Source organism: Eumetopias jubatus, unplaced genomic scaffold (assembly GCF_037043125.1).
Source record: "Eumetopias jubatus isolate StellerSeaLion01/CBP00866 unplaced genomic scaffold, mEumJub1_p1.0 scaffold_16, whole genome shotgun sequence".
Taxonomy (NCBI): domain Eukaryota; kingdom Metazoa; phylum Chordata; class Mammalia; order Carnivora; family Otariidae; genus Eumetopias; species Eumetopias jubatus.
In genome coordinates this window covers 34,670,424-34,692,887 of record NW_028274822.1, presented here as the reverse complement: position 1 = coordinate 34,692,887, position 22,464 = coordinate 34,670,424, and positions in this window count along the sequence as shown.

Below are 22,464 nucleotides of genomic sequence, written 5' to 3'. Positions count from 1 at the left end.
TTCGAATTTTCAGATTGGCTAGAGAGTAAAGAAGAAATTCCAGAGAAGAGGAAGCCACAGATGGGACAGCTAAAAAAGTTGCATATAAACTCTACTCAATAACTTACCTGACAATTATACTATACTGTGTATGGGCAGAGTATATTTTAGGTCAGCTGGCAGGAAACAACATCAAGACGGCTGGAAAAAAAAAAAATGCAAAATTCATCTGATGTCCACTACTAAGAGATAGTCTTTGAAGTGTTAGTCAAACAAAATTAATTGTTATGAGAACTAAAACAAATTCCCTTCAGAAAAGATAAAAGAAAGTAAATAAATGTCACCAACTTATCAATCATAATATCTACTAGAAAACATACAAAAAATTGCTATTCATATAAAGAGAAAAAACAATCAATAGAAGCCAACTATAAGATGACAAAGATAAGATGACAACTATAGCAAAGATTTTAAAGCAGCTATTATAAATATGTTAAAATCTTAAAGGGAAAATATTTCCTTTCAAATCTAAAGGGAAAGGATAATTATGAATAAGGAGGAGAATATCAGTAGAGAGATTAAAATGGTAAAAACAAACCGTATTAAAATTCTAGAAATGAGGGGTGCCTGGGTGGCTCAGTCGTTAAGTGTCTGCCTTCGGCTCAGGTCATGATCCCAGGGTCCTGGGATCAAGCCCCACATCGGGCTCCCTGCTCAGGGGGAAGCCTGCTTCTCCCTCTCCCACTCCCCTTGCTTGTGTTCCCTCTCTTGCTATGTCTCTCTCTGTCAAATAAGTAAATAAAATCTTTTTAAAAAATTCGATAAATGAAAAGTATAGTGTCTGAAATAAAAATTTTGTGATGGACTTGACAGCATATTGAATACAAGAATAGAGCAAAACCAACATTTAAGAATAATAAAGTTAGCACAGTCTCAATGACCTATGGGACAGTATCACCCAATCTACTATAAAGGAGAGAAACATACCAGGAAGGTCTGGGCAGACAGAAGGAGAGGAGCCTCCAAGTTTCTCTCTTTTGAAATGTCTGACTTTGAGGACAAGTGTAATTAAATTAAGAAGTAGCATAGCATTTGAAGGTAGGACTAAAGACCACTGCACAGAAAAGAAAGGGGAAAGGAGAGTTCAGGTCAGACTTTTCTTGAGTCCCCCAGGCTGATATGTTTCCAGAGAGAGGACAAGATCAGCTACTTACAAAGGGTGTCTGTGGCTTCCTTCCCAGGGAAGAGCTGATTCAAACAACCATACCGATGTCTTAGTCTTCTTCACTCTGCCATTCACCATGGATCACCTGCTTTTCAAACCGTACCTTGTGTTGGGAGGAAAGTAGACTGTATTTTCTGGAACTAAGGTTTTCACAGTTCTGCTGTGAATCGTGAAATACATATGTATATATTCTATTTAGATAGGATTTGCTTTTGGATGAAGAAGCCCTGGATATTAAAGCCAGAATATAGCCAACTCTAATCTCATAAATATTATAGTATGTGCAAAGTTTGGCCCCGATGGCCTTCCACCTCTGTTTTGTTTTATTACTCCGTTTTCCTCTCCCATCTTTCTAGTACCTGAAAATGCATTAGTGCTACATTTCCTGTTGTCAGCACGAAAACAAACTCACTCAAGCATTGCTCCAAACCAGTTCAATATAATCATGGATTACTGACCTAGAATCCATGGTTGGGCTTCAAGCATTCTGTGACTCCCCTAAAAATGGGTCAACATTTTGTGTTTATTTGTCTGGTAATGAAGCCTGTAGGGTATATCTGTGGTAGTGATGATACTTGGTGCTTGAGAGATGGTTTCTGGAAGTGATTGCATGGTTCAAATCACAGCTCCATCCCTTACTAGCTAGGTGATCTAAGGCAGGTGGCTTCATAGGTGCCATGTTCAGTTTTCTCAACTCTGAAATAGAATAATAAATAACAAGTACCTCATAGGTTTGATGTGAAGATCATGTTAATATGTGGAAAGTAATTAGAACAGTGGCTAGCAAATAGAAATCTCTAAATAAATGTTAGTTCTTTATTATATTTTCGTTTTATTAATATCTTACAGGGATTCAAGATGAATAAATAGTTACGAGTCACTGACTTGAATGGAAAAATAATCCATTCATTCCCCAGATGTCCTTTAAGTTCCTAATAGATGCAAAGAATTGAGATTGAGAAAAGAATTTGTGCATTTCTTTTAAAGCAAGTACCTATCTATCATCTCATTTTATTCCCCAAACTTCTGGAGAACTGATAGCATTTAACCCATTTAAAGGAGAGAAATGTCCTGAAGACAATGTATTGACTTCCTTTCCTCCTAGCAGTCAGTTATGACAAAAGCCTAGGGTTTGTTTTCCCTATAAAAGATTTGAATGGGGGCACCTGGTAGCTCAGTGGGTTAAGTGTTTGCCTTTGGCTGGGGTCATGATCCCGGGGTCCTGGGATCAAGCCCTGCATCAGGCTCCCTGCTCAGTGGAAAGCCTGCTTCTCCCTCTCTGCCTGCCGCTCCCCCGGCTTGTGCTCTCTCTCTCTCTCTCTCAGTCAAATAAATAAATACAATCTTAAAAAAAAAAAGAAGATTTGAATGGTACTGTTCAGTTTTCATGACAGCAATGAAAAACCCTCTTATAAATGTAGTAGTTTAAGAAGATAATGGAACATTATTAATAAGAAAAATACATTAATTATCAAAAGCTTTCTGTGTGTCTATTTTATTTTATTTTATTTTATTTTATTATTTTTCTGTGTGTTTATTTTAGATTAGCCACTCTCAGAGGCAGCATGAGGGATGACTGGAATGAGGTCATTCTACTTATGTCAGAACAGTGACATCACACATGCACACGCCTGCACACATACACACAGTGATTGGCAAAGACAATAAAAAACAGTTGAATTATGGTAAAGTCACAGCTATTTTAATGAGGACATTCTCTACAGAAAAACACTTTTTATCTGTATTGCGTAGCCTGGTGAATGCCTTTTTAAACCTCTTTCAATGTGCTTCTGGCACAGAATCGGTGGATGAAGATGGCGGGGTAAAGGGAAACCTGGGAGGCACTACTTTATGGTACTAATTCACCTATTGCCCATTCCAGGTTCTGCACCCACATTCAAAAAGTGAAATATGACATTTATTTTGACCAACATCCTATAACCAAGAGAAAGGAAGAGATGAAGGAAGAAAAAGAGAGAAAGAAGGGGAAAATAGGAAGGAAAGGAAGGAAGAAAAAGGAGATTAAGGAAGATAGGAGAGAAGAAAGGAAGACAGGCAGAGAGTTCAAAGGAAGCAAGAAATCAAGGATGGAGTGAAAAATTATAATCCAAGGGTATTCAAACAAACACTTTTGGGGTCTTTTGTTGTTGTTTTGTCTGTTTTGCAAAATAAGTTGTGAAGTACATTGTTTGCCCAAGTTTCATTGTAATAAAGCTTAAATGGACTTAAATCATTCTTTGATTTGTTTCAGAACTACTGTTGATTCTACTTCTTTTGTCCTAGGTAGGTCTGTCTGTACTATTTCTAGAGGACTCTGGCTTGCTGTGGTCAAGTGAGGGTTCAAGGTGGTCAGGGAAGCCAATTATGATCCTCCCTTCCCTTCTGTCTGTTTTCCCAAGTACCCTTCCTCCTGCACTCCCATACCACCCCTTTGTTCCCCACCACACACCCCACAGCCCCGGTGCCCTATTCCCACCAGCATCCCAGTGAGCTCCTGCCTTTAAGCCAGCCCGAAGAGAGGTGGGTGAGGCGCAGGATGGGTGGGCCTCCTCAATATGCTTCTTAGGGAGGAAGGGCCACAGTGGCACTCACTAGCACTGGGTGGCAGGGAAATCTGTTCTCCCCTGGCTACTTGACCTGTGACCTTGCTGCCTGGTCAAGGATGTGTTTCTGACACTGACATATATTTGTATTTTCCAAGGGGGTCAAGGTACTTCTCCCTCTCGGGTGCTTAGATGGTGGCTGGCATAGGGTGCAGGGGCATCTCACTTTTTGTGGAGGATTGCTGGGCTTTTCCTCATGCTGGGAAACAAAGGTCTACTGGCCTAGCCATTAGGGATCCCAGAGAGTGTACAAGGGCTTCACAGGGAGAGTAATGAAGAAGGAAGGTCGGGCCACTGCCCTGATTCGGCCACTAACCTAGGGGCATGGGCTTTGGTGATGGTCAGGCTTACCCTTCTTCTTGTCTTAGTTTCATCGCTGCTAAAATGGGAGGCCCTGTGACCTTTTCCTGAACAGGTTCTATAGGTAGTTGGGGCAGAGGTGATTATCTGCTTCCTAAAACCTTAACAAGAAATTGGGAAAATGAGTTAAAATCCTCAGAGATAAACCAGATAAACCAAGCACTGCCATTTTCCCCTCTTTCTCTGTTTCTCATTCTTGCCTTTATTCCTTTTGCTGAGTCCATCAGTCTTACTTCAGTGGTTGTCTTTACAAAGTAAGGACTGGGCTAGACATTGCACTAGAAACTGAACATTGAAATTTGAATGATACATGAGTCTTAAACCAAAGAGGTAGAACCAGACAAAAAAATGTATCCATTAAGGAGGATTTCAGGGTGAACCTAGGAGGCCTAGGTAGCCTGGAGCAACAGAGGCATAAGTGACCATAAACCATGGTGTTAATTGTCTCTGTTTTATCTTTGCCTCAGTCCTTTACAAAATAAATTTTGTCTACAAAATAAATTTTGTCTGTTTTAGGTAGGTGTTGACCTCTCTATTTCTTTGACTTAAAAAAACATGTATAAATCTGTAGAAACACAGTGGGATTTTAGCTATGATGGGAAGACATGCCTGATTCTTCTGAGAAGGTAGGTCTAACAGGATAGTTCCAGGTGCATTTCTTTTCTTACAAAGAAAAGTAAATCCCAAGTCTTCACAAATTATAGTGTTGTCCAGGTGTTTACTCTCCAAGGGATCCTGCCCCTAATCTTCTACATAAAATATTTTCTTAAATAAGTTTAATGCTGTGGAAGACATAGCACAGAAGCCCTCAAAATGGTGTGAACATTCTAGAACATTACAGACCCAATATGATGATCGTGTGGGGGGGCGGGTAGGAAGTATGTTAGCTTCAGGCATCCTAGATAAGGGAGTAAAATATTAAATAGTTTAAATGGGGTAAATAGTTTTCTGAGGTGAAGGAAAAGAAAAGGACTTCTTGGAAAAAGGGTATGGTAGGGAATTAGAATATCCAATAAACGACATGTTGTATTTTCATCTCTCGCAAGACATTTGGGGTGGGCCAACCTGACCCCATCTGCAGCCATCCCCTGTTGCTTTGAGGGCCAGTGCTGGGGACACTGGAGCTACCTGTTGCCTGGCACCGAGCCCATTTCCTCACTGGGGAGGGGGCAGAGCCCTACTTGGGAATTACTGGAAAGCTCAGCTTTTATCTTGATACTTCTCAGTCTAATAATACAAAAACATGGAGTAAGACTTCTATTTGGAAAAATAGTTTGGAAAATAGGTACTGTTTAAATGCACATGAGTACACTAATTGTCAAAATCAACGGGATTGATTATTGTTTCCATTTCCATGAATGATACCCTGCTGTGTCATGGAAGAACAAGCACCAAAGTGTCAGAGGGACTTGGGTGTAAAGTTGAGTGTCCCACCAAAGTGTTGAGTGAACTCAGCCAGTTGCATATTTTCTAAGCTCTGGTTTCCTGATCTGCAAAATGAAGATGTTGTCTGGGTGCCTTACAGCATGTTTTTGAGTCTTAAGTAAGGTGGTATGTATGGACGTGCCTGACATTTTGCCCAAATACTAAGTTGTCAGTGAGTGCTGGATTACTTTTTCCTTGAGATGACCAAGGTAGAAGGAAAGTGTCTACTCTGTGGATTCTTCTCTGTGCTCTGCACTTAATCTTCTTATGCTAGGCTCTCAGAAATGATTTTTACATCAAGGAAAGGACTAACAAGGGGAATGAAGTAGTTCTAGGCTTCTCAAAGTAAACCAAAGTAGTTCTAGGCTTCTCATGGTGTTACTCTTTCTGAACAATAAAGTGAAGCAGAAAGTGAAGGTGATTTTCTGATTTTTGTAGTCCACATTTCTAATATTTGAAGGCCAGTAGGAGTTTTGCTTTACTTTGATTCATTTACATGGTTATGCACCTTGAAATAATAGCTTTTGTGTGTCCTGTGTATACAGAGCTTAAGCAAAATGCTAAAAGCAAACTAGTTGAAGGTAGATTAAAATTAGAAAAGTATTCTAAGTTATTGGTATTACTGACAGAATAGTATAAACTCTTCATTATAGATTTAAAATCTTCTCTGGTTTTCTCATTTCCGGTCTTTTAAAATTCAAAATTGTATCATATTTTATGCTTGTGGGGTATTCTGTCAATAAGTACAGCCTTTCACATTGGTTTCTTATTCTGTTCCTCCACATCTGGTTGGTTATGTCCCCAATTAAATTGCATTCCAATTTTTCTTATAATAGTAATAATAATACAACTTTTTCAGATCAGATAAAATCTCCCCAGGGAGTTGTTTCTCTTATATCCTGGCTAAAGTGAAGCTCATTCTGAACAGTCAATAATGATTCGAATCTACTTTATTTTACTCATAAGGTCTAAAACTCATTTTTAAAAAAAGAAAAAAATGAAAAGAAGGGAAGAAAAAAATTGTCTGGCATTAAAAAATGTTCTCTGTTGAGAGATTGGCAAAAAAATATCATTTCAAAGTAGCATTTCTCTTTTATTCATTCATTGAACAAGTACTAAAACACCTGTGCATGCAGACCTTTTTGTTCAACTATATGGCATGGGAATTTGGACCATATAATAATAGGATTTTGGGGGGGATATAGTTGATTTTGTTGTGTTTGTTTATTTGTTTTTAATGAACACAAGAGAACTTCTATACCTATGTGAATATTTTCCCTTTTAGTCAGTCTTTAATTTGATAGACTCATGTATTCCAAAGCTCCCTTCTCTTTTATGTATTTATTTAGTTAGTTAGTTTTGGTCTTGGAAGCAGTCAACTCTCAAGAATTACGTGGTGCCAAGGAGAGAGATACTGAGTTTTAGATCTGTAACAGACCACAGAAATGGTGTTGATAAAATACGTAATCATATTGAGTAAATACTGCATTTGGTCAGAAATCCAAATGAGCAGTGTGAGAGAAGGAAAGGATAAGATTAAGGGGCAAAAAAAAAAAAGTGCACTTGAGCTGGGCTTTGAAATTTGGCTGCGACTAAGGAGCAGACAGAGGCTAAGTGAGCACGATTTTGTAAGGGAGAATAACAAAGGTGGGAGGAAGGGAATGAGAATGAAGAATGAGGAGACTGGAGGCCCTTCTTAATGCATTTTGTTTGTTTGTTTGTTTTAATCATGCTCTGCACAGCTCCCTAAGAGCATATGCATGTCCAAAACCAAATCAAGCTAAGTATCAGTGTTAGCAGCCCTTTGGAAGTAGAGGGAAGAAGAAACAGACACATGATCACACACTTGTCTCAGCAAGTGGTTTGAGGGAGCAGGAGTGGTCTGTGTAGGTAGTGTTTCACTGATTCAGCACAGCACCTTGCCTCTCCCTTGGTCTTTATTGTATTTGTCATGGTTAATTTTATGTGTCAAATTGGCTAGGCTGTGGTGCCCAGTTGTTTGGTCACATACTAGTTTAAATGTTATTGTGAACTATTTTTAAAATGTGAGTAATATTTACATCAGTAGACTTTAAGTAAAGAACATTATCCTCCATAATATGGGTGGGCCTCATCCAAAGAGGTGAAGGCCTTGAAGCAAAGATGGAGGTCCTCAGAGGAAGAAGGTATTCTGTCTCCAGACCACCTTTGGACACAGAGACAACTCTTGCTGGAATTTCTAGTCTCCCAGCTTGCCCTGAACGTGCCAGCCCCCCAACAATTACATGAGCCAATTCTTTAACACCTCTCTCTCTCCCTTCTCTCTTTCTCACACACACACACACACACACACACACACACATACACACACACACACACGATTACATGAGCCAATTCTTTAACACCTCTCTCTCTCCCTTCTCTCTTTCACACACACACACACACACACACACACACACACACACACACACACACACACACACACACACACAGAGTAGCAGCCCTGAGATGGAAGTTGCTGAGGGGATCTGTGTCTATAATCCCATCTTTTATATGGGGTCCACCTTCCATGGAGAACATGAAGTCTAGAAATATCAAAGGCCAGTTCTAGGAAACAGAATGTCTCACCTCCAGAAGGCACTGCTGGAGGTCTGGTAATTGCTGGCTGAGCGTTGAGCAAACATTTGGAGAACAGTGCCACCTGGCAATCACCCTGGAGTATCTGGCTTCTTCTGGGGAGCCGCAGAGCACAATGACTTCTAGGCTCCTGCAGTGTGTCTGTCTCTACCTATCCCTTTCTTTGGAGTACAGGGTTTGCCCTCTGGCACCAACTTCTTCAGTGAAGAACATCCCAGGCATGTGAGAGTAGAGCAATAGCTCAGGTCCCTGCTCCGCTCCCTGGCCCAGCTTTCCCCAAGCAGGATCTCAGCTCATTAACTACATTGCATGAACCATTTTCTCCTCAGTTGTGATCCCTTTTCTGACCTCACCCTCACTAAATTAAAAACCCATTTTCAAGTCAGTTGTTGACTGTGGTTTCAGAGGTTGACTGAAAAGATAGGGAAAGGAAGTGTGTCAGTAAAGGAAGAGAAGGAGAATGCAAAGGAATAGGGAAATGTTTAAGCAGCAAAACCGCCTGAGCAGGAGGAATTGGTTAATGTGATGGTTGAGGCCACACCTTGAAGAACCTTCTACATGGGCTACATTTACCCACTTCTGTGTGAGTTAGCAAAGGGTTTCTCACCCAGGAATTTAGACATCTGTGGCTTCAGGTCAGTGGGCTGGAGAATTGAGTTGAATATTGCAGAGAAAAAAGGGGAAGTTTGGGATGTTTCGTTTGATTAAGTCTGAGGGGTGGTAAAGGAAAAGAAAGAGTTACAGTGGTCATAGTAGCTAAACAGTGTAAACCTTAGGATCAGAGAATGAACAAAGGTGCCCCAGGTAATGGTCTGAACACTTGAGGTTCAGCATCAAACAAAGCTGCTGGGAGACTCCCCAAAATTGGTTTGCTGCTTATAGAAAGGTAGCCTTTGTTGATTTTTTTCACATATTACATCATGATTTGTTCTCAATCAAGAACTGATGGTGAAAATGTACCTGTTAACTAAGTTCATTAGTTTATTCACTCAATAATGAGAACCTACTGTAAGATAATATTTATTTGAAAATTCTGAAGAATGTTGTTTTCCTAGTCTACCTGACATCCACCATCCCATGCTGTTTGAAGACTTTATTGGGCACTCAAAAAACTTTCAGTGGATATTTATTTGCTTATGTAATATTCATTCATTTATTCATTCACTCATTTGTCTATCAAACATTTACATATTGTTTGCTGCATGCCCCAAGTACTGTGCTAGGTGCTGAGAATTGATCTATGGCTGGGTACATGCCATTATGCAGGTACACCCAACTTTCCATAATGAATAAGCTCCTGAAAATTGGTGTGCAAATTGAGTCATACTTAAATGAACTAACAGAGCCTGATATTTAAGGGGAACCCTGAGGAAAATCCTTTTGTTGTGTAGAGAATCTTTTTGTAATGAAAATTATCATATTCTAATGTATCTGCTTTGTAAACCTGCATTTCCATATGCTGGCTTTTCCTAAATAGGAGTGCCACCTGTATTTTATATTCCCAGTTTGTGGGGGTAGTAACATTTCAATTGGCTGCAGAGTCTTAAATTAATCATTTTCTTTCTCAACATTAAAAAATGTTGAATGGCCAAACACTCATCAAAAATGTCAAAAATGTTTTCATTTTTGAAAAACTACTCTAAATGTTGAAGTGGCTTGATTAGGTTAGAGTGGTTTTTATATCATTTTCTATAACCACTTAACTTAAGGGTAACTTTTAATGACATCCTACCAAGAGCTTATAGAATTTTAAAGCAATCAGGACTTTTTCCTTCCAGTATAGCAAGAAGAAAATTAAACCAATTTATGCTACATAGCAGCCCTTATGCTGTGTTCTATATTTATGTTATTAAGTTAAGAATATGCGATATGATCTTTTAGCCATATGATGTTAATTTATATTGGTAAATCACTTTATGTTTTTTAAGAGTGATCTAATGGGTATCTATTTTGGAACTTTTCTAGCAACAACCTGACATACAATTTAGTTCCCTGTTCTAGAAATGAAGGTATAAAGTAATCCAAAGTCATTAAACTAGAACTCGTTTTAATTTTCATTTTATGTTTGAGGCTCTATTCTCTTTGCGTCATAGGAAGAATTAGGACCAGAGGTAGAAGAGAAGTCTTAACTCCACTATTTAATTATTTTCAGTTCAAGGAGACATTTGAAGTGACCACTTTTTCATTATATAATACATATAGTAAGTCCTATGTGGCACATCCCCCCGCCCCCAGGAGAAGGATCCTAAACAAACCACTCCCAATTTAGGAATAATGAGGAATAATGCATAATAATTCATGAGGATTCCTGTTTCTCCATATCCTCACCAATACTTTTTGTTGTCTTTTTGATTATAGCTGTTCTACTAAGTACAAAGTGGCAGCTCATTGTGGTTTTAATTTGTATTTCCCTAATGACTAATAATGTTAGGCATCTTTTCATGTGCTCATTTGCCATTCATTTATCTTCTTTGGTAATAGGAACAGAGGGTTCTCTAAATGCTCTTCACTCTCTATAATTAATTATTTTTTATAATTCAGAAAATACCACCTGATCTAAGAGAGTCCTAATTCTTGGGGAAGTGATGTAACCTCAGCTTTTTATCTCTCTATACGAGTGGAAATACTTGTGAGTCTGTTGGAGTGGAGACACAGTTTCTTGTTTTAACCTAAAATGATCCCTAACTTCCTTCATCATAAAGGTAGGGAAGAAACTGTAGCCAGTCCTTTCATAAAAACCTGTAGGTTCCTGTTAGAGTGTGCATTGACTCTATTTCCATTTCATGGCATTTTCTGGCATTTTGGGCACGCTACGAAGAAGACTGAGGTTCATAAAAAGACTTGATACCTGGAATTCGATTTACTGCCATTCTGTCTCCATGAAATGTTCATAAACTGACATATACACTAAGGTGAGAACAACCTCAAATACCCATTTCTGAATTTATCACATTGTTAACTTTTGCCTTTTGGGCAGAACAGAACATTTTCTTTCTTAATTAGAAGATAAGGTTCATATTCATCAAAAGAGAGGTCTCATCTCACACAAAACCAAGGCACAAGTTTCCCTGGAGCACTTTGTATGGAGAGAGAGAGAGAGAGAGACCAACATATCAGCTGTTTGATTTTACAGGACCTACCCTGGCCTGGACAGTCGGTTTTGTTTAATATTAAATAAAGCCACAGGCTTTGCAGAGAACTACTCCATGAGCTCATCCAGGAGTCACTGCCATTTTCCATAATCTGGCAAATCTTGAGATAACCACAGCTTTCTGAATAAACTTTGCTTTAAAAAATTGCATAGTCTACTTAAAAAATCTAATTCCCAAAAAAGGTACTGCATTCATCCTAACCATCTCCAAGGCAAACAGTATGATTGGAAACACATTCATAATTCAACATGGTTAAATGCCAAGGGCCGAAGAGATAGCACCCTGCTCGCCAATGTGGAATGGGATGACATTCATGGTTGATTCAGCTCCTCACAGCAAGCTATGTAATTGGAGAAACCGAGGGAAGTGACCCCGGCCATGTGCTATGTGTCCTGCTGTTATGTATTCTTATCAGCCTGACAAGTGGCCAGTTTGGGAGGCTCTTTTGAATCATAGTAAAAGTGATAAGTCACAATTTTCAAGATTTTCTGAAATATTAATTCTAAAGTGAGAGTGAGGGGTCGTGGACTAGGAGAGAAATATCTTTGTCTGTAGTAACTATAAAAACAACTAGTATCTCTATAGCGCACAAATTTCTTTCCTCTATTACAATTTCATTCGAGTCACAGAGTATATGAGGTAGATGTTGTTATATGCATTTTCAGATGAGGAACCTGAAGGAAGAAGCAGTTAAGTGAGAAGTAGTATAGTCTGGTGGTTTGAAACAGAGTATTTGGTGTCAGACATATCAGTTATGAGTCCTGTCTGTGCTGCAACTCAGAGGAGTGAACTGTGACAAATCACCTAATAGCTCTGTTTTCTTAACCACAAAATGTTGATTAAAATGGTCACTCTGCCATCAGGTTGTTGTGGGAATTAAAACACTGCATGTAATCCACTTACTTCAGTGGACAGCACATAGTAAGTGCTTGGTACATTTTAGACTCTTCTACCAACTGCTAAAGTCATTCAAGTTAAGGCACAAACTTAAATTAGGACCCACCTACATGAAGGAACTCACATATACTGATTCTGTATCAAAGCTGGTTCCTTCCACCTCATTCTGCCTACTATGTTGTGTAATACTCTTTATAATAATGAGTATTCAGTCAACACAATTACAGTGATCCCCTGGTATGCTCCCAGAATTATGATGAATGCTTGGAAGAATTTAGACACAGAATATTTATTTCACAGAACCTTGCAACTTTGTACAGAGATCAACCATATATGTACAAGACAAATGTCATCATAAAGCATGTTAAAGACTCAGGTGAGTCATACTGAGAATAGATGTCATTGAGGTTCAGGAAAAGGAGCCCAATGGCTTGAAATGGGGAAGAATGGTTTTTGTCATAGTTATTTTTATTGTTGTTCTTATTGATTTTTAAGGATGTGGACAGATTTAAGTTAAGCCTTGAAGTTGTAACTTGGATGAGTGAGGAGGGGAGGAATTGCAGGATAGATAGGAGGAGAAAAAGGGCAAATCAGAAAAAACCTTGGGAAGAAAGTTAAGAAAAAGGGAAGATGGTGGGGTTAGGAGTGGGAACTTCATGTTGAAAGAGATGTGAGGCTGGACTCACAAGGCTGAGATCCACGGGTCAGAGGCTTCAGTGCTAGTGGTGGGTGCTCTCGCCTTGTCCCCGGTGAGCTGCCATGCATCTGTGAGTAGACTGGCTCTCGGTTCTGCAGGCCTGAAAGAGGCTTCATTCTGTTCACTGTAAATGACATATAAGAAAACAAAATCATCCATACTTCGTACCATACTCTGATTTGATCCTTAGCTGAGATAAAACTTTTCTGGATGGGCGTGTGTATGTGCTTGTATGTGTGTGTACATTTCCTTCCAGGAACAGTTTTAACTCTGATGCTCCCATTTCTTGCAATTCATTGTTTATGGAGCTGGCCCCAGTTTAAGAAATAGCTGGGAAGCTGGCTCCCTAGCCTTCGGGCCACTATTGACTACAGGTCTTCCAGCACAACCAGATTAATGGGATTGGGTACAACTATAGTAGGTTGCACTAATTAATCAATTTTATTTTACTTTATACACTTGTAGTTGAAGCTTTCACATTTAGTATGTAAATTTATGCAAATTAAAATTCAAATACATGCAAACCGATATGCAAATGTGTGTCCCTAGATTTGCTAGGGAACAAAAATCTGGTAGCCCTACTGTAAGTTCCTAAAACACAGTTGGGGGAGGGGAGAGAGAACTTGAACTGTTGCAGCTTGATCTGCCTTTAATTTGTTAATATATGCAAGTTGAAAATGAAAATAAAAACATGTTTTACTTCAGCTGCTCCTTATGTTATAAAATAGAAAGCTGAAAATCTGCAACAATAACAGGAACAAAATCTGTGAGTCTCCTCATTGAGATAAGAATTTCAAAGTTTTATTTATTCCAAAATCATCTGCCTTTAGGCAGCAAGTCTCATAAGTGTAGGTTTCTTACTTTTAATTGATCGGATTGAAGCTATAACCAACCCCAGAGGAAATGCTCTTAGAGCCCTAAAACACAAGCCTTTATAATATACGCTTTGAGTTGTACATAAACTGCCTAGGAATCCACAGTGGAAACTGGAAAAGTCGGAGGAAAATTAAATAATGAAAAATTACAATTTGATTAATTAATACTGAACAAATATTTTATTTAAAAGATCATTATTTCCAAGTGAGCTTAAGTTAAGAGATAGCAGTATTTTTCTATGAGCATCCAAAGGGAAACTTCCTGAAGAAAAACATAGGCCGGCAGCTTCATTGGGAATATATTGCAGTAGAGGAGATAGGTATCTGATACTTACAATGTCACATATTACAGTTATTTGCAAGCAGGTCCAATCACTGGGAAAATGGTAAATGAATGAGCAATAAATACTAGAATGAGCCATGGCCCAAGCGTCTGAAGAACTGAATTTACTGCTGGCCCTGCTGCATCAGAAATATGACATTTGGCCATAAAAGCAATCTAGGCCTCAATTTTATCATTGGTAAAATAAGATAATAATAATTGCCTGACCTTCTCTAAAGATTGTCATGCCTTTCAAATGAGAAACAGCAAAGTACTAAACAGATGTTAATTACTTTTTCAAAAGTTTATCTGTGGTCAATGCCAAGTTTTCCTTTCTGGGAGGCCTAAGCACTTGCGACTTGGTTATAGATTCAATTTGATCAATTAAAGATTAAAAAACCTACAAACTTAATGTCTTAAAATAGATGATTTTGTAGTAAGTACAATTTGGAGTTATATCGGTAAGGAGATACAGTGTAATGGAATAGTAAAAGGAGGCTATTTCTTAAATTTGTGATCGTTTTCTCCTCTGTACAATGAGACTCTGCAGTTTATGAATTAACTGGTCCTCCGGACTCCTAGATTCTGTGATTCTAGTGCCCATAGACTCCCATCTTGATATCCACAGTCCTCTATTTTGTATCTCAGGCCAGCCTGTACTGGGTGGTTTTTCACAAGCCTGACATATGTCTCTCTTGTTACTTGCCACCAATTCTTAGCACCATGATCTTTTTGTCAATTGATTGATGAAATCATTTGCTCTAAAAAATGTTACTTGCTGAAAATCATTTTTTGAACTTAATTTTATTTATTTACTTATTGGTTGAATATTCACCTTGTGAATGTTGTTGGATAATTAGTATAAATAAGACATGATCCTTGAACCTAAAAATTTAAAATCTGATGGTAAGAGAGAAGACATAATTATGTCTCTACCTGATGAAACTTGCCCTCACTCACTGGGTGAGAGCAGAAGAGTATTCTGTGGTCAGAAAGGGAAGGCCTCCAAAGGGTAAGCTCAGTAGCATTTGATTTGGTCAGTAAGTGCCAGTATTAATGTTTCCCAAGAGCAGACTCGCAGGATCAGGTGGCTGCTTTAAGGAAATTAATCTTGCAAGTACTGGCCTGGGGAACAGAGGTGAGGGCATGCATGTGTGTGTGTGATATGTGAGGCGCCTTTGCTATAAGTGACAAACAATGAAAGGGTGACAGTGAAAATATCACACGCAGAAATGCCATTCACAGGGAGTCTTGCCAAATGCTTTGTTATGGCAGACAAAAGGAAAAATAAGAGGCTTGCGTGAATTCAAAGTTTTCAGCCCATGTTTACTAGTAGAATGGGGTTACTATTAACAAAGAAATATACTGATGATTCAGTGATGGGAGGTACTGGAGCAAAGAAAATGAACACAGATTAAAATCTGACTTGCTGCAGAGGCGATTTGGCAGACATGTTTTTTAGGGAATAGGAAAAGCCAAACAGAACCTAGAAGAGAGGGAATGGCTTTATCACCACAGAGGAGTTAGCTGAAATCCTGGATGAGGGTGAGTTCATGGAGGAGAGTGGGAGGAAATAAGAGGTGGGCTGCTGTGAATGCCTGCATTTAGAGGCTGGGGAAAAGAGGTGGGCCCTTAGCAATCTGGAAGTAGGTAAGACTCAGTAAACTAAAATGCTTAGGAAAGAGAGTTTCAAGAAGGACAAACTGATGGGCAGTGGGCAGTGTTTTCGTTAACATCTAATACAACAGAGAAGTCACGTGTGAGCGTGTCAGGCGGTGAGCCGATGCTGCTGATAAACTCTTGATTGAATATTATATAACTATCAAAGTAATGCCATGGAAACTATGAGGCAGCATGGAAAATTTATTTATAATTTTAATTGAAAAAAGTAAGTATACTTGTTTTAAAGAAAACCAGTTGGAGGGGTGCCTGGGTGGCTCAGTCATTAAGGGTCTGCCTTCGGTTCAGGTCATGATCCCGGGTCCTGGGATCGAGCCCCACATCGGGCTCCCTGCTCAGCAGGAAGCCTGCTTCTCCCTCTCCCACTCCCCCTGCTTGTGTTCCCTCTCTCGTTGTGTCTCTCTGTCAAATAAATAAAATCTTAAAAAAAAAAATAATGAAAGAAAACCAGTTGGAGGAGAGGAGGGGAGGGGAGAGGATAGGGTAAGGAATTATTTGAAGATACTCAGCAGTAATTATGTATAATTCAGATATGAATGATTTCAGTGCCCACGTTGGCATTTATATTTTTTATCACATTGTCTCTGCAACTGAATATTATCGGTGCTAAGTATTGGTATTTTGATTTTTTGCTGATGAGAAAAGAATTGAAACTTTAAATGTTTTTTTTTTTTTTTAAGATTTTATTTATTTATTTATGAGAGAAAAAGAGGCAGAGGGAGAAGCAGGCTCTCCAAGGAGCAGGGAGCCTGATGCGAGACTCAATCCTAGGACTCTGGGATCATGACCTGAGCCGAAGGCAAACACTTAACCATCTGAGCCAACCAGGCACCCAAGAACTGAGACTTTAAATGAAGTATTGTTTTGAGAAAAGGCCAAATGAAATCCTGGCATGTCCCTGCAGGGAAGAAGATTTGTAGTGGGTCAAACCTAAAATTGCCATTTTATTTTGCACAGAGATATTTAGCTTAAGCAAAATATCAACTTTCATATTCAAATAATGTCAATTCACATTTTATTTGCTTTATATTTATTTAAACAATTTGTTTTGATTTCATTATAGTATGGGTTAAAAGTGTAAGAAGTTTGTACCTAGTTTTACAGTTGTGAAGGTCCATATTTTTTTTTTCCTTTTAAAAGGAGGTAAATTTGGCTATAATCCTGGGCTACTGAGATTTGAAATGTGGTTGGTCCCAATTGAAATGTGCTCTAACTATAAATTCACTCTGAATTTTGAAGACTTTTTATGGAAAAAATGTAAAATATCTCATTAATGATTTTTTATATTGATTACACACTGAAATGATATTATTTTGGATATATTGAGTTAAATTAAAATTTTTTAATTTTTTTTCCTTAATTTTATTTATTTATTTGAGAGAGAGAGTGAGAGCACGAGTGGGGTGAGGGGCAGAGGAAGAAGCAGACTCCCCGCCAAGCAGGGAGCCCGACATGGGACTCCATCCCAGGACTCCAGGATCATGACCTGAGCCAAAGGCAGGCGTTTAACCGACTGACCCACCCAGGTGTCCTAAATTATATGTATTCTTAAAATCAGTTTCACCTGTCTCATCTTACTCTTTTAAATGTGGCTGCTAAAAAAATTAAAATTCCGTGTATGGCTCTCATGATCTTTTCACGGGACAGTGCTGGTCTGTAGTATGTCCCAACTGGCATCTGGGCTTGCCTGCCACTGATAACTATTCTATGTCCACTGCCGGGTGCTGACCCTGTTTACTTGAGTATCCGAGACCAAGAGGGTGAGGGCCCTAAGATTGAGACATAGATGTATGAGTGCCTTAATGTGCCTTTCTGGGCACAGTCTCTCAGAAGGCACTTCGTGGTGCACAAAGCAAGTGGGGCTAATTTGGTAGTGCACAAAGTACCACTCATCCAGTAAAGGGATCTGATGGTGAGTTATTTGTGAGTAAAGGATACAGATCATATTATATTAGACATCTGTCAAGTGCACTGGGATAACATAAGGGAGGGTATCAGACTCTTCCTTACAAAGGGCTCTTGGGAGTATTCCATTCCCTTTCAGTATTCAGATTATTGGTTACTGCCAAACTAAATCCAGTCAGTCCTCTAAGGACATCCTTTTGCCCAGAAAAGCTTTACCCTCTGAAAGTTCCACAATATTCGGGAACTTGTCCTCTGCACCAATAATTCTGGCCTTATATATTATTTAAACACTTTGTGTGCATCAGCTTACTCATCAGCCAACCCATTTAGTGTCTGATACCTTGAATCCCTCAGCACAGAATTGGTTTCTTATGGTGGCCACTCAGTAATTAAATTGAATCAAATGTAATCTTTTAATTGTGAGAGTTCATGTTCATACACACACATACATTTTGCAAGAAATAATATATGTGCATATGTAATGTCAGTTGATACACAAATGTCTGTTAAGGTAATGCACTTGAGAAACAGAAACATTTTATTCCACTTTTCATCACTCAGATTAATTCCTCCACAGGCATAAGTATTCTACTTCCTATAGGATATAAAAAGTGCTGGTAAAAAAATTATCTTCTTAAATGGGTCTTTCTTGGATAAGCGGGAGGTGGTTACTCACTGTGTATAGCTCCCTTAGTTTTATCCAGGATCACTACAGTTTACTCTAATATTAAAGATTCTGATTTTGGGCAAAGGTCAAGAGTACTCTAAAAATAACAACAAAACAATAGTACCATAGCAAGTTAAAAAAAAAAAAAGAAAAGAAAAATCATAGAACAAAAATAGTATTAAGGTCTGTTAATCCCCTCATATGTTTTATTATTTATTTACTTTACAAATGGGTACCACCTCAGATAATTTTTTTTTTGTGTAAAATCAACTATAAGCACTTTCTGCAGGAAAGCTGATATTGGATAATAAAATTCTGAAAATGCCCTTGCAAGTAAATTTCTATTGTTTTTTGTATATTCTAGAAGAAAGAGGCGTATCTTGTGTATTAGTCTGCTTGGACTACCGTTGCAAAATATCACTGACTGGGTGGTTTAAGCAATAGCAATTTATTTTCTCATAGTTCTAGAAGCTGAGAAATCCAAGATGAAGGTGCCAGCCCGTTCAGTTCCTAGTGAGAACTCTCTTCTAAGCTTGCAGATGGCCACCTTCTCATTGTTTCCTTGCAAGACAGAGTTCTCTTATTATAAGGATTGGAAGGGCTTATTGGATTAGGGCCCCACCCTTATGACCTCATTTAACTTTTATCCCTCCTCATAGGTCTTATCTTCCAGTATGGTCACATTGAAGGTTAGGGCTTCAACATGACTTTTGGGTGGGGTGGAGGGGCACAAACATCCAGTCCACAAAACCCTACCCAGAAACATTCCAGTTTTAAGAATGAGTGGGCACATGATCATTCATGTTGTTAAGGACAAGTGGGTTTACTCCTTTAACTAGCAAATTCCGTAAAGATGGCATGAGATAGAAATTTAGACAATCAGCTTTGCCTAGGAGCCAAAGGGTAGTTTAGGCTTTAGTCATGGCTTCACCACTATGTAACCCTAAGAATGTCCTCAGGTTCTCTGGATCTTAGTTTCCTTAACCAGTAGGTCAGGAAAAGAAAGGCAGAGAATGCAGGGAAAGGGGATCTCCTTTATTTCTTCGGAGTCAGTTTGTATATGTGTTCCAGATGTGTAAGTATATTTCTAAAAAGATCAGTCTGGCTGCTGAGTGCAAATGAACTGCAAATGTTCAATAGCAGAAGAACAGAAGAACAGATACAAGTTATAGTGTTCTTGGAGGAGTCTAGGCAATCTGTGTTGGTAGCCTAGACCAGAGTGATGTCTGCAGGTGCTGAGAAAGGGAAAAAAAAAATCAAGAATTACTTATAGGTACCTTCAGTGCAGGCAGTTGGATGGATGATGGTGTGGTTTATTGAGATAGTAAAGACTCATGAAGTAAAAGATTTGAGAAAGTAAAGGAAACAAGACACTTTGGGGGGGGGAAGTAGACAAAAGAGCAGGTGGTAAAATGAGCTCAATGTTCTTGCAGTGTCTCATCATCCACAATTATTATAGACATGAGCTTGGGAACCAAGAGGCTGTGGAGTTCAAATCCTAAAACACTAATAGTTCTTTTGCCTTGGGCAATTTACTTATCTCTTCTAACCTCAATCCCCTTCTCTGGAAACCATGATAAAAATACCTTTTGCATGTGGATACTTTAAGGATTAGATAATATAATGAATGTAAAGCACATAGCAAATGTTTGGGAAATAATAACAAAATATCACAACTTTATTTTCTGCGCCCATTAACAAATTAGAGACCCTAAACAACTATGCCACATAAACAACTAAAAATTATAAATAAAACATAAGTATAATTTTTAAAAAATGTGTTTAATCCAATCAATAAATGGGTAGAAGACATGAACAGACATTTTTCCAAAGACGACATCCAGATGGCCAACAGACACGTGAAAAAGTGCTCAACATCGCTCAGCATCAGGGAAATCCAAATCAAAACCTCAGTGAGATACCACCTCACACCAGGGAGAATGGCTAAAATTAACAAGTCAGGAAACGACAGATGTTGGCAAGGATGCGGAGAGAAAGGAACCCTCCTACAGTGTTGGTGGGAATCCAGGCTGATGCAGCCACTCTGAAAAACAGTATGGAGGTTCCTCAAAAAGTTGAAAATAAAGCTACCGTATGACCCAGCAATTGCACTACTGGGTATTTACCCCAAAGATACAAATGTAGTGATCCAAAGGGGTATGTGCACCCCAATGTTTATAACAACAATGTCCACAATAGCCAAAACTATGGAAAGAGCCAAGATGTCCATCATCAAATGAATGGATAAAGAAGATGTATATTTATACAATGGAATATTATGCAGCCATCAAAAAAATCTTGCCATTTGCAATGATGTGGATGGAACTAGAGGGTATTATGCTAAGCGAAATAAGTCAATCAGAGAAAGACATGTATCATGTGATCTCACTGATATGAGGAATTCTTAATCTCAGGAAAGAAACTAAGGGTTGCTGGAATGGTAGGGGGTGGGAGGGATGGGGTGGCTGGGTGATAGACATTGGGGAGGTTATGTGCTATGGTGAGCACTGTGAATTATGTAAGACTGATGAATCACAGACCTGTACCTCTGAAACAAATAATACATTATATGTTAAAAAAAAAAGATAGTAGGAAGGGAAAAATGAAGGGAGGTAATGGGAGGGGGAGACTAACCATGAGAGACTATGGACTCTGAGAAACAAACAGGGTTCTAGAGGGGAGGGGGGTGGGGGGATGAGTTAGCCTGGTGATGGGTATTAAAGAGGATACGTATTGAATGGAGCACTGGGTGTTATACGCAAACAATGAATCATGGAACACTACATCAGAAACTAATGATGTAATGTATGGTGATTAACATAACATAATAAAATAAAAAAAAATAAAATGCATACTAAGCTGGCAAAAAATTAGAAGAAGTTCAGAACCCCAAAACCAAAATAAAAACTAGTCTCCACCAAAGTAAGTTTTCTCACAAATGGGCTTTCGGCAAACCTTGGTGTCTTGAGCTTCCATTTTGATCTTGTGAGGAGAGCAGGGGAAACAAGATATTGCCTAGACCCCATGTAACAAGGGTGATCTATGCCTTCTGCATAAAACTAGAACCCCAAAGGCTTAGAAATAGACCCATTCTGCAGGGATGTGCAGCAAGAAAAAGTTCTCAGTTCCAATTTCATGCTGAAAAAAATCTCCCTTGAGAATTTGTAATGCCAAGTTAACCTTTCTGTGAGTTTGTGAATTGTGGTCCAAATTTCATATGCCTGTGTGATCTAAAAATAACTCAAGTTAGACTTCTGTTACAAGGGTGCCAAGTTGGTTTGGGTTAACTAGCAAAAGCAAAGGTAGATCTTCTGTGACAGCATGTTTTCAGTCAACTTTAGGAATTCTTATAGATAAACATTTAGAGGACATGAAGTCCCAGTCAAAAACCCTAATCGATTGTAATGATTATCATTATTACCATGACAATAAAAAGAGATCTTTCTCAGACTTAGCCATAGGTTCCAACCCACATGTGGAACTGCTCTCTTGATCCCACTTTTAGATGTCTCTTCAGTACCACAGATGGAGCATGGTTAAAACCTAACCCATGAGTCCTCCTTCCAGCCTTACCTTCTTCCACTTGCTCTGTCTCAGTGAGTTCTGTCTGCAACCATCAAGTTGTACAGCTTAGAAAGCTAAGCCTCATAGCTCATGCAGCCCCTCTATCCCACTCCCTCATGGGGCATTATGAAATTCTCTCCAAAAATCTATTCCTTCACACCTGTTCTACTTGCCACTGTACACTAATCATACAGTGAGTGCTTGGTCCATAACAAATTTTCAAGAAATATTTGCCCAAGATACAAAAGAAATTCTTGAGGTGTGCAAGATGAAAAACTAAACAAGACATAAAGAATCAGCATGTGACTATCCAGTGACTAAAATAGGGTTAATTAATAGTATAGACTTAGGTTTCTTTATAGAACTGTGTTAGCCGCAGAGTTCGGAAGGAGCTGCCTTGAGGGAAGAACTTCATTTTGTGCCTCTAAATATTCATAAAACATGAGTCAATGACTGAATTGATCCCTTGTTTAGACTCTCTAGAGAATCATGTTTCA